Consider the following 17,481-nt stretch of genomic DNA (forward strand, 5'->3'; position numbering starts at 1 on the left):
TGGAAAACCTGATGACTTCACAAAAGTTAACAAAAGGACTGAATGAACCAGCAAATATGCTTATAACTTTTATGGTTTCTATCTGAAAAATTATGGGTTTGAATCTTATGTTTTCAGGGAGTAGGGAAAATCTTCCTCTCAAACTAATTATGACAATACTTTGGTAAAATTAAACGTTATAAACAAAACAATTATATTTTCTATCTGACTCCTCCCAAAATTGGAAGTTCTTAGGTTTCCAGTAAGTTTATCAAATGAGTTAGGAAGGTTATCTCATGGGTACAAAAATCTCAAGAAATTTTTGAGACCTTAAAAAGGAAAGAATTCACCCAGATTTGTTAGGCAAAATCTGTGATAAGCCTTTGGTGTGAGTTTCTCAGCCCTGTTTTATTTTAAAAGTTCAGTCTGAGACTCTATAAATGTTTCAGCAAAATAAAAAGCCTATAATCAATTATGGTTACAAAAATCATCAGACCAAAATTAGTGAGAACAGACCTATTTTGCAAACAAACTAGCCTTAATTTGGTTATATTTAATAAAAATAAGGGTAACTTTAAGGAGAAAAAGATATTTCAAAATGTTAAATACCAGTTTGTTAATGGAGGTCTGCATCTAGTAAGACTCATCTCTTAGTTCTTTGCTGTGTTATGTGATATTAATGTAAAACTTAATTGAATTCTTGAAGAACACCCTAAGTTTGTTTCTGAAGCTTATCTCAGTAATCTATCTTTGGATGAAGATCAGATGCCTCATGACCTGCAACCAGGACTGGAAAAAGATATAATTTAAGGGACTGTCTCCAACATAGATGGAAGGACTTTTTTTATCAGGAGAAACTACACTACACCAGGATGAGAAGACGACGACGACAACAGAGGGAGACAGCTTCCCCGAGATGCTGGACCCGATTCGTATCATCATTTATGTTTTCTTGACTTCTTAGACCTTTGCATATAAGTCAAATGCTTTTCTATCATAGGCCTGATTCTATGCTAGTTTTAAAAATCAATCCAATTGTTGGGTTTGTGGCCAATTACCTGTGTCTAGTTCTGGGTTACCTTGGTAAATTTCTCTACCACCAGACTCTAACTGGTTGGCCCTGAGAAAATTTACTTAAAAATTATAGTCATATTCAGGTCACTGTGATATTACTAGATAGGATCCCCTCACCGGGCCAATTAATAATGCCTGCTCTGACTCTGGCTATAAATTTGAGCTTTTTTCTATTACCCAAGCTCAATCAGAACAAGAAAAGTTTCCACAAAGGAGAGGAAAATCTCCCACAATTATGGGATGGATTTATATAGATAACATCAGGCTACAGTAATTTAGGTTTAAAGTCTCCTCTGTGTCGGAAATAAATAAACAAATAAATAAAAATTTTAAAAAATTGACTCATACTAAAGATAATCGGTCTAGTACACTAGAAAACTGGACTATGTGCCTTATAGATGGTGCCAATATATAATTTCCCTGGAAGATAAAGATTCTACAGGGCAGACTCAGTCAGAGGACCTGAAGATATACTGGGCTACATCTAATGGAAGTTCTTAACATAAGTCTTACTTGTGACTTTACTAATACTGCTGGCTATGTCATTTGTATTTCACCTGTTTTACAAAATTGCTGTTTCTTACACTGTCAAATATATGTGTGAGGCCTCTAATAGAATAGTCCTATATGAGATCGATGATGGTAACAGTGTAACTCTAGATATGGCAAGAAGCAACAAGAGGGAATATTTTCCTGGACCAAGAAGCTAGTAGGATAGGTGGTCCAGAGAATTTTGGATACTGTTTTATGGCCTAGTCCAGTAACAGCACATTGAGTGGCCTGTCAACAGAATCTTTGCCAAACCTGAGATTGGACATTCTCAGCACCATGGGATAAAATGGTCATGAAATACCCCCTTCAAAATCATGGTCAAGTTTATGAGCAAAAGGGGCTCTGCCAACTGAAGACTGACATTCGCCATCTACATCTACAAAGATTAAATCATGGCTGCTGCAACTGCCGACTTTCAATGCCCCTGAAAGGAGTTCAGGGTGAAAATCGGGAACGAGGCACTCTGTGCTCTGGGAAAAACTGGCAGAACAGGCCTTCAGATAGTTAGATCTTTTCAGGAGAAGATTTTATGAATCCCAATTCTTGAATTTTCTCATACCTAGAGAAACACTGACATCATTAATGGTGAAATCTGCTTTGGCTATTAAGGAACAGTTTACAATTAAAAGTCAAAATAGAGTAGCTATGGTTCAGATATCCTGGGAAATAACTAGGTGATGCTATGGGTGTACTTTCAGATTAGACCTTGTATTGCTAAACACTTGAGTTTTCTGAGTCGTGTCAGGCTTGGATGCCACCATTTTCAAAACAATGTCTGCTGGAAGCTAGTAACCTTACTTTTTATAAAACTAGGCAACTGGCTACATGGCTACAAGTCTCCCTGAAGTGCCAGGTCCAGGCTGGGTTTCAGGCCTATTCTTCTAAAAAGAAATGAGATTTATTTTGTCTACTAAATTCCAGTTATCACTCCTCCAACTACTTCTAATTGGGTTTGTTACACCAAAATGGCAGACCAAGGGATTAGGATTTTAGTCATACAAGACTCAGATCTAGAACTTGGAAGTCAGAAATACTTCCAATTCAGTGTCTATACTCCAAGCTGGGGCAGTTCTATGCCCCATTTTGACAGGAAGTTATCACAGTCATAGCTGCCTAGTTCCCTAAAATTAAAACTGAGCAGGACTCTGTGGGGCTCTGGAGTACAGATCTGTTCTGTGTTCTCCATTTCTTATCTGTAGGATATAGACTGTGTTCAGCCTCCTTGACCTTCCCTGAATTCCAAATCATGGATTCAAACAATTACTAATCAGGGAAGGGAGGGGATACAAAAACAGAAACAATCAAAGGTTGGTACAGCCTCCAGACAGAGTCCTGGTTCCTACTCAAAGAAATATGCATAACAATGTCTTTGAGCCCCTCACCCAGGTGGAAGATGGCAACTTCAGACTGAACACAAGATTCCTGAAGCACAGCTCTGTTGCCTCACCACCAACCAATCAGAAAGGGTCACAAACCCTGCAACCCTCACCCCAAATGTTGCCTTCTGTTTCCGGGGACCAGAGATGACCATCCTGTTAGGTCTCCGGTTTGGCCCTTGTCTATTTCATCTCTGAGAGGGGCTAACTAAATTGCTGTTACTACAAGGGTAGAAGCTGGTTTCAGATGTGGAAAACCCCAACTTAGATCAGGTAGAGAGAGACTTCTGCTCTGCTAGTTAGGCCTACGCCTGGAGAGCCTAAGCTACTCCATCTTGTAAAAGAACTCCATTTTGTAAAGGTTCTGGGCAAACAGACTTAGACTTTGGATATTACCCAACCTTGCCCCACTGCTCACGAGCCAATCAGCCCTTAGATTAAACCTCCTGACTTTACGTTCAGGAACTTGTGATTTACCTTGAAAGTAAAAACCAATCAGGAATCCACACACAACCCTATAGAAGAAGGTAACCAATTAGTTGTCCTTCAGCCTGAACAACCCCTTTTACCCTTTTACCTGAATATTCCCGATAAAAGCAGTGTTACCCAAAACTCAGGGCTCCTCTCCTTAGCCACTGCGTCGGTAACTGTGGGAGCCCCAGCTCCAGCTTGGTAATAAAAACTCTCTTGTTTTTGCATTGGATATCGGCTCCCTGATTGTCATTGGGAGATTTCGAGACTTGGGCATAACATTTGGGGGCTCATCTGGGATCTCCCATCGGCTCCACGGGAAGACCGATCCAGAGAGTTATCTGTAACCGGTAAGTTTTTTTCTGCTTTTCTTTTCATTTCTGACACGGCCTATTTTCTGAGACCGGTATATGACTCAGGTGGACGTGCCGACGGGTCACCAGTGGGGGTCGTTGGGAGACGTCCCCGACCCCCTCGGAGGGGACGGAGTGCCCCTGTTTTCTGTAGACAATAGCGGGTCGCCCCTGCTGAACAGCCAAAGGCTGTTGTCCTACTTTCAGTTTTGCCTCTGGACTCCCAGAGGTCTATTTCTTCTGTCTCTCTGTCTGTCTGTGTGGCTGTCTGTATTGTTTGTGTTAATTTACCAACATCTGACTGATCCAGGAACGATGGGGCAACGTCAATCTCGCCCTACTCCTCTATCTCTGATGACTGAGCATTTTGAAGAGGTCAAGATGCGCGCTCATGACCTCAGTGTAGAAATTAAGAAAAATAAACTTATTACTTTTTGCAGCACAGAATGGCCATCATTCCATGTGGGCTGGCCTTCAGAAGGCACGTTTGACTTGGAAACTGTGCACCGAGTCCGAGACATCATCTTCCGACTGTGGATCGGACACCCTGACCAAGTCCCCTATATCATAGTGTGGGAAAATATCATAGTGCACCGCCCTCCTTGGATAACATCTTTCTTGCCTCAACAGGAACTTTCTACCACTCAGGTGTTGGTGACACGGGTGGGAGAGAACCTGAAGAAACCCAAGGAAACTGGACTAACAGCGCTGCTATATCCCATCTTGCAGGGAGGCACAGAAGCAGAACTTATCTTTCCTCCTCCTTACCAACTCCCCGAATCACCACCGGCCCCCGTTATCCTGTCACCCAGGGGTGAAATACAGGGTGGGGGCCCACACAAAATACTCGCCACAGGCGAGCCCTACCCCCGGAGGGACCGGCAGACTCGACGATTGCCCTCCCCTTACGAGCGGCCGGTCCCCCTGATGAAGGTGGAAACCAACCTCATCAATACTGGCCCTTTTCTACTAGTGACCTATATAACTAGAGATCCCAAAATGCTAAGTTTTCAGATAACCCTAGAGATCTAACTAACCTTCTGGAGACTGTGCTTTTTACTCATCAGCCCACCTGGGACGACTGCCAACAATTGCTCCAGATTCTCTTTGTAGAGCCTGAGCTACAGAAAGAATTCCATCTTGTAAAAGAATTCCATTTTTGCAAAGGTACCGGGCAAACAGACTTAGACTTTGGATATCACCTAAACTTGCCCCACTATGCACAAGCCAATCAGCCCTTAGGATAAACCTCCTGACTTTAAGTTCAAGGATCTGTGATTTACCTTGGAAGTAATGATTTACATTTGTGATTTACCTTGGAAGTAATGATTTACATTTGTGATTTACCTTGGAAGTGATGATTTACCTTTGTGAAATAATGATTCCTTGTGTGAGTGAAAAAAAAAATCAGTCAGAGATCCACACACGACCCTATAGAAGAGGGTAACCAATCAGTAGTCCTTCAGCCTGAACACCCCTTTTTGTTACCCTTTCACCTGAATATTCCCTATATAAGCAGTGTAACCCAAAACTTGGGGCTCCCTCCCTATAGCCGCTGCGTCGGTGCCGGTGGGAGCCCCAGCTCAAGCTTGGTAATAAAAACTCTCTTGCTTTTGCATCGGATACCGGCTCCCTGGTGGTCATCGGGAGAGTTCGTGACTTGGGCACAACATCTTCACCACAGAAGAGAGAGAGGGAATACAGAATGGGTCCCAGGGATAAATGGGGAACCCACCACTAATATAGATGAAATTAACCTCTCTTTTCCTTTATCACGACCTGATTGGGACTACAACACGGCACGAGGTAAGGAGAGGCTCTGGGTCTACCGCCAGACTCTCTTGGGGGTGCTTAAGGCAGCTGCAAGTAAACCTACTAACTTAGCTAGAGTACGAAATGTTCAGCAGGGCCCCACCAAAAGTCCAGCAGCCTTCCTGGAAAGGCTAATGGAAGCCTTTAGACAATACACCCCCATGGACCCAGAAGAGGAAGGCACCCAGGCTGCTTTAATGATGCACTTTGTCAACCAGGTGGCTCCCGACATTAGAAAGAAGCTCCAAAAATTAGAACGCCTGGGTGAAAAGAGTATCCAGGATCTAATAATAGTGGCAGAAAAGGTCTACAACACCCGCGAAACCCCCGAAGAAAAGCAAGCCAAAGCGCCGACCGCCAGACCCGTAATATGGCGCGCATCCTGTTGGCTGCAACGGTTCCTGACTCGGAAAAAAGGGAACGCCAGCTGCGTCGGCTGGCCGCTGAAGGTAACAGCCGCCCCCGTACGTGACCAACATTGGGAAAAAACCAATGTGCCTATTGTAAAGAAGAGGGACATTGGGCTAGAGAATGTCCCAAAAAGACAAAGAAGGGGCCACAAAAGACCCACATCCTGGCCGTCGGAGAGCTGAGCGATTAGGGAGGATGGGGTTCGGTGCCCCTCCCCGAACCCAGGGTAACCCTAAGAGTGGAGGGGACCCCAATTGACTTCCTTGTCGATACGGGGGCTCAATATTCGGTTTTGTTGAAGCCCCAGGGAAAACTGGCCGGAAAGACCTCTTGGGTGCAGGGGGCCCCTGGAATGAAACAATACCAATGGACGACCCGAAGATCAGTGGACTTAGGTGCGGGCCGGGTATCCCACTCTTCATGGTCATTCTGGAATGCCCCTTCCCACTGTTGGGAAGAGACCTGTTAACCAAAATGGGGGCCCAGATTCACTTCCTCCCGGGAGAAACTAAAATACTTGACCAGTTGGGCAGACCGATTCGGGTACTGACAATTCAATTAGAAGATGAATATTGGTTGCACCAGAAACCTACATCGCCCCCGGTGGACATTCAAAAATGGCTAGATGAATTCCCCGAGGCATGGGCCGAAACAGGGGGAACCGGCTTCGCCAGACACTGCTCTCCTGTGTACACAGAACTCAAGCCAGGAGCTGACCCGGTCCGGGTCAGACAATACCCCATGACCCTAGAGGCCCGACAGGGGATCACCCCCCATATCCACAGGCTCCTAGCCCAGAAAATCTTGAGACCCTGCCAGTCGGCTTGGAAAACCCCCCTGCTCCCTGTCAAAAAAACAAATTCTTGTGACTATCGGCCAGTGCAGGATTTACGAGAGGTCAGCCGCCGGGTTTTAGATATTCACCCCACTGTGCCAAACCCTTACAATCTCCTGAGCTCCATCCCACCGGACCATCACTGGTACACGGTCTTGGATTTGAAGGACACTTTCTTCAGCCTTCCCCTGGCACCCAAGCGCCAGGACCTTTTTGCTTTTGAATGGTCAGACCTGGAAGAAGGAATCAACAGCCAGCTGACCTGGACCCGGCTGCCATAGGGCTTTAAAAATTCTCCAACCATCTTCAATGAGGATTTCCATGAGGATCTGGGTGAGTTCAGAAAACAACATCCCCAACTAACCTTGTTACAATATGTAGATGACCTCTTAATTGCAGCAAAAGATCAACAGACTTGCCTTATGGGCGCCCGAGAACTACTGCAGACCCTTGGAAAATTAGGGTACCGAGCCTCGGCCAAAAAGGCTCAGATATGCCAGCCAGAGGTCACCTACCTAGGGTATGTATTAAGGGAAGGACAGAGATGGCTGTCAGAGGCACAGAAGAAGACAATACTCAGAATCCCTACCCCAGACTCACCTCGGAGGGTAAGAGAATTTTTAGGGTACGCTGGGTTCTGCTGTCTCTGGATCCCAAATTATGCAGAACTGGCTAAACCCTTATAGGAAGCCACAAAAAGTACCACACCTTTCAATTGGACAGGGCGGATGGAGACATCTTTCAAGACTATTAAAACCGCCCTGCTGTCAGCCCCTGCCCTAGGGTTGCCTGACGTTACAAAACCCTTTCTCCTGTACGTAGATGAAAAACAAGGAGTGGCAAAAGGGGTACTGATGCAGCATCTGGGACCTTGGAAGCGGCCGGTAGCTTGTCTAAACGCCTAGACCCCGTGGCGTCAGGCTGGCCCCCATGCCTCCGCATGATTGCAGCAGTGTCCCTAATGGTCAAGGATGCAGATAAACTGACACTGGGGCAAGAGTTGCATATCACCGCTCCCCACGCCATTGAAGGCATACTAAAACAACCCCCAGATGGGTGGATCAGCAACGCTAGCTGACCTACTACCAGGGACTACTGCTAAACCCCTCCAGAACCATCTTTCTGCAGCCTACTGCTCTCAATCCGGCTACACTGCTTCCTAACCCGGATTTGGAAGCCCCAGTCCATGACTGCGGTGACATACTAGCCCACGTACATGGAACGCGAGAGGACTTGCAAGACCGCCCTCTAGCGGATGCTGAAGTTACCTGGTATACAGATGGAAGCAGTTTCCTCCGAGATGGGCTCAGGTACGCAGGAGCAGCGGTAACCACAGAAACCCAAATCGTGTGGGCGGAAGCGCTACCTCCCTGCACTTCAGCTCAAAGGGCTGAAGGAATCGCCCTAACAAAAGCCCTTCAGTTGGGAAAGGACAAAAAACTTAACATCATTACGGATAGCTGATTCGCCTTTGCTACTGCCCATGTACACGGAGCCATCTACAGAGAGAGAGAGGCCTCCTCACGGCGGAGGGTAAAACCATCAAAAATAAAGAAGAAATAAAAGCCCTCCTTGCGGCATTATGGCTGCCTAAAAAACTAGCCATAATACACTGCCCGGGACACCAGAAGTCAGACACTCTGACCTCAAAGGGAAACAATTTGGCGGACAGAGCAGCCTGAGAGGCCGCCCAGGGCACCGTGATAGAAGCCACCCTTCAATTGCCCGACCCTGGGAGCCCTGTTCTGCCAGCTCTACTCAACTACTCACCAAGAGACTTAGACGGGATAAAAAGTCTGCCTATGACTCAACAACTGGCCGGGTGGTGGAGGGCAGCGGACAGCTCCCTGATCCTCCCCGAAGAACTAGGAAAGCAGGTGTTGCTGAAGATGCACCACGCCACTCACCTGGGAACCCGCAAGATGCAGGACCCGATTAGACATGCCAAGATTACCATGAAGAACGTCACGTCAACGACAGAAGATATAGTATTAAACTGCAAGGCCTGCCAGCTCACTAACGCTGTCCCTCATCCAACCAACCAAGGACCTAGAGAACATGGGAGCCGGCCAGGAGCCTACTGGGAGGTGGACTTTACTGAGGTAAAACCGGGTAAATATGGATATAAATATCTGCTGGTGTTCATAGATACCTTTTCAGGGTGGGTAGCAGCTTTCCCCACCAAGAGAGAGACAGCACAGGTGGTGGCCAAAAAGCTGATTGAAGATATCTTGCCATGGTTCGGGTTTCCTGCACAGGTGGGGTCAGACAATGGGCCAGCCTTCGTATCGCAGGTAAGCCAGGGAGTAGCCCGGGCCTTGGGGACTGAATGGAAAGCTGCATTGCGCTTATAGACCTCAGAGCTCAGGACAGGTAGAAAGGATGAATAGAACTCTTAAAGAAACATTAACAAAACTAGTTGCTAAGACTGGCAGGGACTGGGTGGCTCTCCTCCCCTCTGCCCTGTAACCGGGTACGAAACTCCCCCTACCAACTGGGACTTACACGCTTTGAAATTATGAATGGGATACCTCCCCCAATAATTCCTAATCTAAAAATAGAGGTACTAAAAGAGATAGATGATCAAAGATTACTTTTTTGTCTCCGGTCCTTACAGTACTCCCACAGGGGCACACGGAAGAGGCTTAAGGCATTATATGAATCAGGCCCTCCACCTGAATCCCACCGCTACCAGCCAGGAGATGGGGTGTACGTGTGCCGTCATCGTCAAGAGACCCTAGAGGCCAGGTGGAAGGGGCCTTTCCTAGTCGTCTTGACAACACCTACTGCTCTCAAGGTTGACCGCGTCTCCGCTTGGGTTCACTACACCCACGTACGGCCTGCGGACCTGTTCGCCTTAGGAGAAGAATTCCTCCCCCAGTGGAAGACCAAACTGGACAAAACCAACCCACTCAAACTAAAGCTACAGAGACAGTAAAAGTACTGTTTGTACTGTTGTCCCTACGGCTTAGTGTTGCCACTAATCCTCATCAACCCATGAATTTGACTTGGATCATTCTGAGTGCAACTACCGGGGAAGTAATTAACTATACCTCGGCCATCTATCCTAAAAACACTTGGTGGCCGGATTTAAAATTTGACCTTTGTCTTCTGGCTGCGGGATCTTGGGACATCAGCGACTGGGAAGTAAAAACGCCAGGAAAACCAGAATGCGGGGCCAGCATTAATCACTGTAATACCCGACCCCCTACCAACTCAGGACCTGGATGCAGCCACCCCATTCAACGGGCAGCCTTGCGGGACACTGCCCTCTACGTGTGCCCCGGGGGAAGACGAAACCGGGCGATAGTTAATAACTGTGGGGGTGCAGATAAATTTTACTATGCCGTTTGGGGGTGCGAGTCTACTGGGACTATCGACTGGGAACCCCCTACTAGAGGAGACTTGATCACTTTGAGTTGCGTCCCAGGGCCCGCTGGACTGATTCTGACTGGAAGACATGTGGAGGGATCTCTAATTGCGGGGCCCTGTGTAGGGTTTCTTTGTAACCCAGTTAGACTTAAATTCTCAACTAAAGGAAAGAGGTTCCCTAGTTGGGAGGCGGGACAATCTCGGGGCCTCTGGCTATATCAATCTTGGTATGATAATGGATTATTATTCACTATTAGGCTGAAAGTACAACCCATCCAGACAGGCCCAAGCCAAGGCATAGGGCCTACTCCTGTCTTAGTGCCCCGAGAACCTACCCGGGCGCCTCCTGAGCCCAGCCTTACCAACACAAACAACCCTCCTCAGATCAACTTTACAGAACCCGATGTCAAAGATGATCAACCCGATGTCAAAGATGATCAGCCCGATGTTAAAGATGATCAAGACCCGTTATTTGGCATGACAGTTAGTGCCTACCGGGTCCTGGACTCCACTCGTCCAGACCCAACCGATGGTTGCTGGTTATGTTATGACATCAAACCCCCTTATTATGAAGGCATAGCTGTCCCGGGAAATTACATCCAAACAAAAGACCACAGGGCCTGCTGCTGGCAGCAGAGAGGGGATGCAAGATTAACCCTCCGAAGAGTGACAGGACAGGGCCTCTGTGTAGGAGATGTTCCCCAAGCCTACCGGCACTTCTGCAACACAGACTCTGTAGAAACAACTGAATACCTAATACCGCCCCAAGAAAATTGGTAGGCATGCTCCACGGGCCTAGCACCTTGTATACATGGGCAAGTGTTAAAGGACTCGGAAGACTTCTGTGTGTTAGTACTACTAGTCCCCCGATTGTTCTATCACTCTAATGATGATTCCCTTCAACGACTGGGAGACTCTCACCGAGTCAAAAGAGAACCAGTTACGACTTTAACCCTCACAGTCTTGTTGGGGTTGAGAGCAGCCGGGACAGCAACCGGAATATCTTTAGTGCTACAAAATCAACACTATTCCAGCCTAAGGGCGGCCATTGATTTTAATGTCGAGCGACTAGAAAGCTCAGTTAGTCACCTTCAAGAATCACTGAGCTCCCTGGCAGAAGTAGTACTACAAAACAGAAGAGGGCTAGACCTGGTTTTTCTCCAACAAGGAGGTCTATGCGCCGCGCTAGGAGAAGCGTGCTGCTTCTACGTGGACCACTCAGGGGTAATCAGGGAATCTCTGGCCAAAATAAGAGAGGTACTGAATCAGAGAAAAAGAGAAAGGGAAAAGTCTCAGAGTTGGTTTGAATCCTGGTTCAGTTCCTCTCCCTGGCTCATGACCCTCATATCTTCTCTTGCTGGGCCCCTGATCATTTCACTCTTGCTATTCACCTTCGGACCGTGTCTACTAAATAAGTTAATAAACTTTATCAAAGGCCGCATCAACATGGTGCAGCTCATGGTGCTTAGGTCCCAATATGCAGCCCTACCAAACCCACCCCTGGTGAAGGACAATATAAAGCTAACCACAGACCCATGATTGTGTCTGTCTTGGGTCCTTGAGAAGGGGGGAATGGAGAGACTAAGCTACTCCATCTTGTAAAAGAACTCCATTTTGTAAAGGTTCCAGGCAAACAGACTTAGACTTTAGATATTACCCAACCTTGCCCCACTGCTCACGAGCCAATCGGCCCTCAGGTTAAACCTCCTGACTTTACGTTCAGGAACTTGTGATTTACCTTGAAAGTAAAAACCAGTCAGGAATCCACACACAACCCTATAGAAGAAGGTAACCAATCAGATGTCGTTCAGCCTGAAAATCCCCCTTTACCTGAATATTCCCTATATAAGCAATGTAACCCAAAACTCGGGGCTCCTCCCTATAGCCGCTGCGTCGGTAACGGTGGGAGCCCCAGCTCGAGCTTGGTAATAAAACTCTCTTGCTTTTGCATCGGATATTGGCTCCCTGGTGGTCATTGGGAGATTTCGTAACTTGGGCATAACACAGCCATCTTGCAACTGTGAAGAAAAAAAGTCTCCAACTCAGGATAGCAGACTAGAAAGAAAGGAAGCTAGAAGGAGCCATCAGCAATGTCTGAATAACCTAATTCCAAAGTTCCTGTTACATGAGAAAACTCAGCTTCTAGTACATAATTTTTTTTTTTTCCCAGACTGAGTGTTTTAAAAGATGAAGACAGAAGGATGGGATGGGGGGAAGTTTGTACAGGCCAGGCCTCCCCTCCTCTGTAAGCTCTGGCCCTCCCTGGCCCTAGGCTGGAGCCTTCAAAGGGTGGGACTGCTGGAGGCTGTCAGCGGCTCTCCTCACCTCTATTAGAGGTGGCACCGGCTGACAGCCCCGCCCTGCCCCCAGTACATACACTGACTGTAGCTGGCTTTCTGTTCCATGCAGAAACACAATCCTAAGGGATACAAGTGGGGAGAGCAGCCTTTAATCACCAGAGAGAAGAAATTCAGCACAAGCCTTCCTCCCCTAGAAGACCTCTGCCTGCCACTCACAACCCCACGGGCACACACCTGATAAGCGTGCCAGCATATCAGAAACACAAATTTCAGCATCTCTCTTCTTGGAGTGGATCCTGCATGGTCCCTTTCCTTCGGTATCTTTATCCAGATCTTGATTTTTGGAAAAGGAAGAAAAGCAAAGGCAGTCAGGGCGGGGGAAGTCTAAAATAAAATCTCTCCCTATCTTCCCACAGGAAAACTATGACATATGTCAGGAAACAAGGCATGCCAAAGCATGGATGCGATTTGTTTCCAAGTGAAAAATTCATCTCAGTCCCATTAGTCTGGAAAACTTAGACTGCTGCCTGATTAACTTAAACTTGTCTGGGAAGCATGTAACATCACTTAAGGTGCTGATCTCTAATTATGAGCACACTTCTTTCAGAGCTGCTGGTTATTCAAATTGGAGCACATGATCACTCCTTCCCACCCCCCAGCCTTTCCACTCTGCAAAGATACACCCATTTGTCTTTTCCTAGTGAATACAAATGGGAGAAAACTGAGTGATGTTGCCCTTTGGATATAATGATGTCGGAAATTCAGTACATAATGGCTCCCTAGACAAGACCAGAATAGCTTCGCATTTCTGTTTTCCCTATGCACAGAGAAACTGACAGCCTGTTAGCGTAAGCAGGCATCTGAACTCTCTGCCCCTCCCTGAGTGCCTGGAGCCAGCTTTCAGGCGAGAGACACCTGTTTATCATCATACACTGTCTTCCAACCCACTGGATCGGGCTCAGAACAGAGGCTGCAGCTAAGTTTGGGGGCCAGGAAGAACCCTAGGGACCCAGCAGGCATCTCCATTCGGTCTATAAACCAGCTTTGCAAATAGGCGATAACCCACTAGCCCAGACACGTTTGCCAGGCAAGTAAGACTGTTCTGAATCCATTTAGTATTTTGTGCAGCCCCAACGTCACCTCCACCCCAAAGCCTGAGCTGGAGTTTAGGGGAAAAAAAGTAAAAATGATTTAGGGCTGGCAGATTGTTGAACTTCTGTATAAGGAAGTCTCACGTAAAGCCTGCAGACTGACTGCCATGAGGGGAGAGGAGCTTCCACACAGGGCAAACTCGGGTACCTATCAACAACCTACATCCTCCCAAAGGGGACCCAGTAGTAGCCAGAGGCCTGGCATCCTGGCCACTTGTGGTCATAGAGCCGCTGCCTTTCTGTTTATGATGGACTCCTGCATCCATCAAAAGCTCCATCCCTCTCAACCCTCCTGTAATTCACTTGTCTCTTTGATGATGCTGTTCATGAAATTGCCTCTCAGACCAGAGGCGTGTTTGATGTCTACCTTTTAAAGCATTATCTCTATTGATTTTCATTTTTCAGGCCTGGTATGGAAGCTTAGATGTAGTTAGTGGGAGGTGATGGGTTTAAAATGCTCCCCATTCTGACCATTTATTCTAACAGTAAACATTTATATAGCCCTTGGCACACAACTCCTTCCTGGCACCTTGTTAAAAAGAGAATGCACAACTGTCTTCCTAAGTTTAACTCAGAACTTTCTTTTTCAGAATCAGAAGAAGGGTTGCAAGATTTCACCCAGGGAATAAACTAAGTTTACTCTTACGTGGTGCCTACGTTTTTAACCCTCTCCCCCACTAGCCAGTATAATCAGGATGTTCAATCGTGTCTGACTCTTTGCAGCCCCATGGACTGTAGCCCACCCGGCTTCTCTGTACATATCATTTCCCAGGCAAGAATACTGGCGAATGTTGCCATTACCCTCTCCAGGGGATCTTTCTGACCCAGGGATTGAACTCACATCTCTTGCATCTCCTGCATTGGCAGGTGGATTCTTTACCACTCTGCCACCTGAGAAGCCCTATAATTGCTGTATAATTGGTATTTGTTGAATGCAAAAAACGGGAATGAGATTGACAGAGAAAAACCACTATCCAACATAATTAGTCCCCACGTAGGCACTGTGAGGCAGTCTGAAGTTGTTTCTTGTCTGACAGCAAGGAGAAAGGGAGAGACGAAAGCAGTCTCCCTGAGACATGGTTCACAGGTGTTTGGCCCAGCAAATGCATCTGGAGACTATTTTTTAAATTATGGTAAATTGTGTTTCCAAAGATGGCCTCTCCCTTCCCACAGGCTCATCTGCAGTAAACCGTGGTCACTCGTCCCACTGAGAAGTGGGGTCTCTTTTCTCCCCCTTTCAGTGTGGGCTGGCTCTGTGGTTTGGTTTGAGCAATAGGAAGAGGCAGAACTACACCGTGTAACTTTACAGATGGGGCCTTAAGAGATCTGCAACTTCTGCCTTAAATATTTAGAAGGCCACCTCTTGGAAGCCTACTGTCTTGGAAGAAGTCAGACTACCCAGGAGGGAGAGAGAGACACCACGTGGACATGCCTAGCCTAGCTGAGCTCCCAGCTGAAAGCAGCCCCTTGAGTGACCCTGACCACAGACCTCTGAGTGGGGGCCCTGCCAGAATTCCTGCTCCTCAGATCATGAGAAAATGAAATCGTTGTTTTAAACAGAAAATTTGGTGCACATCCTGCCATATCGTTTATAGAAGACTTGCAATGCCGATGATAGTGTAAAAACCATAACCTTGATGGAAAAGGAAGGCAATTTAATATTTCATCTGGATCCAAAGTTGCATCAAATTAAACGACTGCTCCAACTGGCAAACAGGTGTTTCATGATGGTATCCAAGGAGAAGTGGTTGGTGATGAAAATTCAGAAATTCTTCCCTGAAAAGTAGATGGTTCTTTAAAAAGTTTCAGGTCACAACCATTGCAGAAAATACATGACGCCCAACACGCTGGTTCTCAGTCCAGGAAATGTGGGTCTTCCAGGTATTAAAATAATAATAAATAAGCAAGTGAACAGAAAATTTGGGAGCATATTGTTTTGCAGCCGTAGATGACTAAAACAAGATGACTAGCCACCCCCCCCCCCCACAACAAACCCATGGATCAGATTCTTCAGGGCTGCAACCTGGGCATCAGCATCTTTACAGACCCTCCCTGGCACTGAGAAAGAGAGTGGGGTCTCCCCCTAACTCCTCACATGGCACTTCACCCATGACTCAGTGGGTTGAAGCTTCAGGAAGCCAGGCCAGAGACACAAGGTGAGAGAGATCAGACAGGCTTAGGAAGGCGGAGTCTGAAAGAAACAGGGCATAAGGGATTTCCCCGTGGAGAGCCCTGAACTTGACACAGGAGGAGAGTCAAAGGAAACAAGACCATGCAATATTTGAGAGGGATGAGACCTCAGAGAACATTTTGTAATTTGGGACCCAAAGGCCCAGAGAGAGGATCTGACTGACTCAAAGTCACAGAGCTTGTTAGTGGTCTAGTGGGGACCAGAGTGAGGTCTCCTGAGTACTGGCATATCATTCTTCCCTTGCCCAACCCATCTCTAGGGGTTCTAGGGTCCTGAGGAGATGAGAAAACTCACACTTTCCTAAAGGCAAGGAAACTATTTAAAAATATTAACTAAGCTGTGTATTTCTGAATGCCAATTATTAACATCCCAGTTAAAGTGGAAATACCAAAATCCTCCAAGAGAAGGATCAGAATAAGAAGTAGAACTAATCAAGGATGTCTTGCTGGAAGAACTCGTATGGAGTTGGGGTGGGAAAAGAGGAGGCTGAGGCTCAGAGGTTGAAAAAGAGATGTGAGGGAGGTGCAGACGAACGCGCTTGGCAGAGTCAGCAGTACTGCCAGGAAGGCACGGGGGGTTTGTAAGTTTCCGTGTGGAGCCTGTTTCTCTTATCTGGTTCCTCCACCAGCAGAGGAGAGAGAGGACTGACTGGCTGGTGCCCAAGCAGGAGGACTGGACACAGACTTTCTGAGCCCCCAGCCTGGCTCCGCTGTGCTGATAAGAAAATTGAGCAGGGCCTGGGAGAGGACCAGCTTCAGGAGCTGAATCAGTGAGGCTGAGGCCTTCTGAATTTGGTGTCAGGCTTCCGTTTTCAGCCCCTTTCTCCACTGAAAGTCCAGCCCTCCCCTTCCTCATTAGGGGAGGCTCAGAGACACCACGCAACTGATGTTTCTTTTCAATCTCCCATTCTTTCCTAAGAACTGTTGGCCCGTGGAGCACACAATTTAAATGCTCCCCACTGCCCTTGGCCAGGATTTAACGAGAGAAGGGATTTTACCTATAGTAGGACAGGTCGGGGCTTTCCAGGTGAAGCTAGTGGTAAAGAATCCCCCTGCAATGCACAAGACTTGGGTTCAATCCCTAGGTCGGGAAGATTCCCCTGGAGGAGGGCATGGCAACCCACTCCAGTATTCTTGCCTAGAGAATCCCATGGACAGAGGAGCCTGGCGGGCTATGGTCCATAGGGGTCAAGAAGAGCCAGACACGACTGAAGTAACAACACACACACACATGCAGAAGAGGTCAGTGCTGGGTAGAGGGATGAACTCCCCTAGGGTCAGAGTGGCCAAAACAGCGAGACTGGTAAATGTACTTCCTTGGCAAATAATTCCTGCTCAGCAGGGAGATCCATAATGCGTCTGCAGGTTCCATGCCAAAGAACAGGTTCTTCTGGAAGACCATGAACTGGTTGCAGGATAAGCATGCTGCTGCTGCCAAGTCGCTTCAGTCCTGTCTGACCCTGTGCGACCCCATAGACGGCAGCCCACCAGGTTCTGCCGTCCCTGGGATTCTCCAGGCAAGAACACTGCAGTGGGTTGCCATTGCCTTCTCCAATGCAGGAAAGTGAAAAGTGAAAGTGAAGTCACTCAGTCGTGTCCGACCTC

This window comes from Ovis aries, chromosome 15 (genome assembly GCF_016772045.2).
Source record: "Ovis aries strain OAR_USU_Benz2616 breed Rambouillet chromosome 15, ARS-UI_Ramb_v3.0, whole genome shotgun sequence".
In the NCBI taxonomy this organism is placed as follows: Eukaryota; Metazoa; Chordata; class Mammalia; order Artiodactyla; family Bovidae; genus Ovis; species Ovis aries.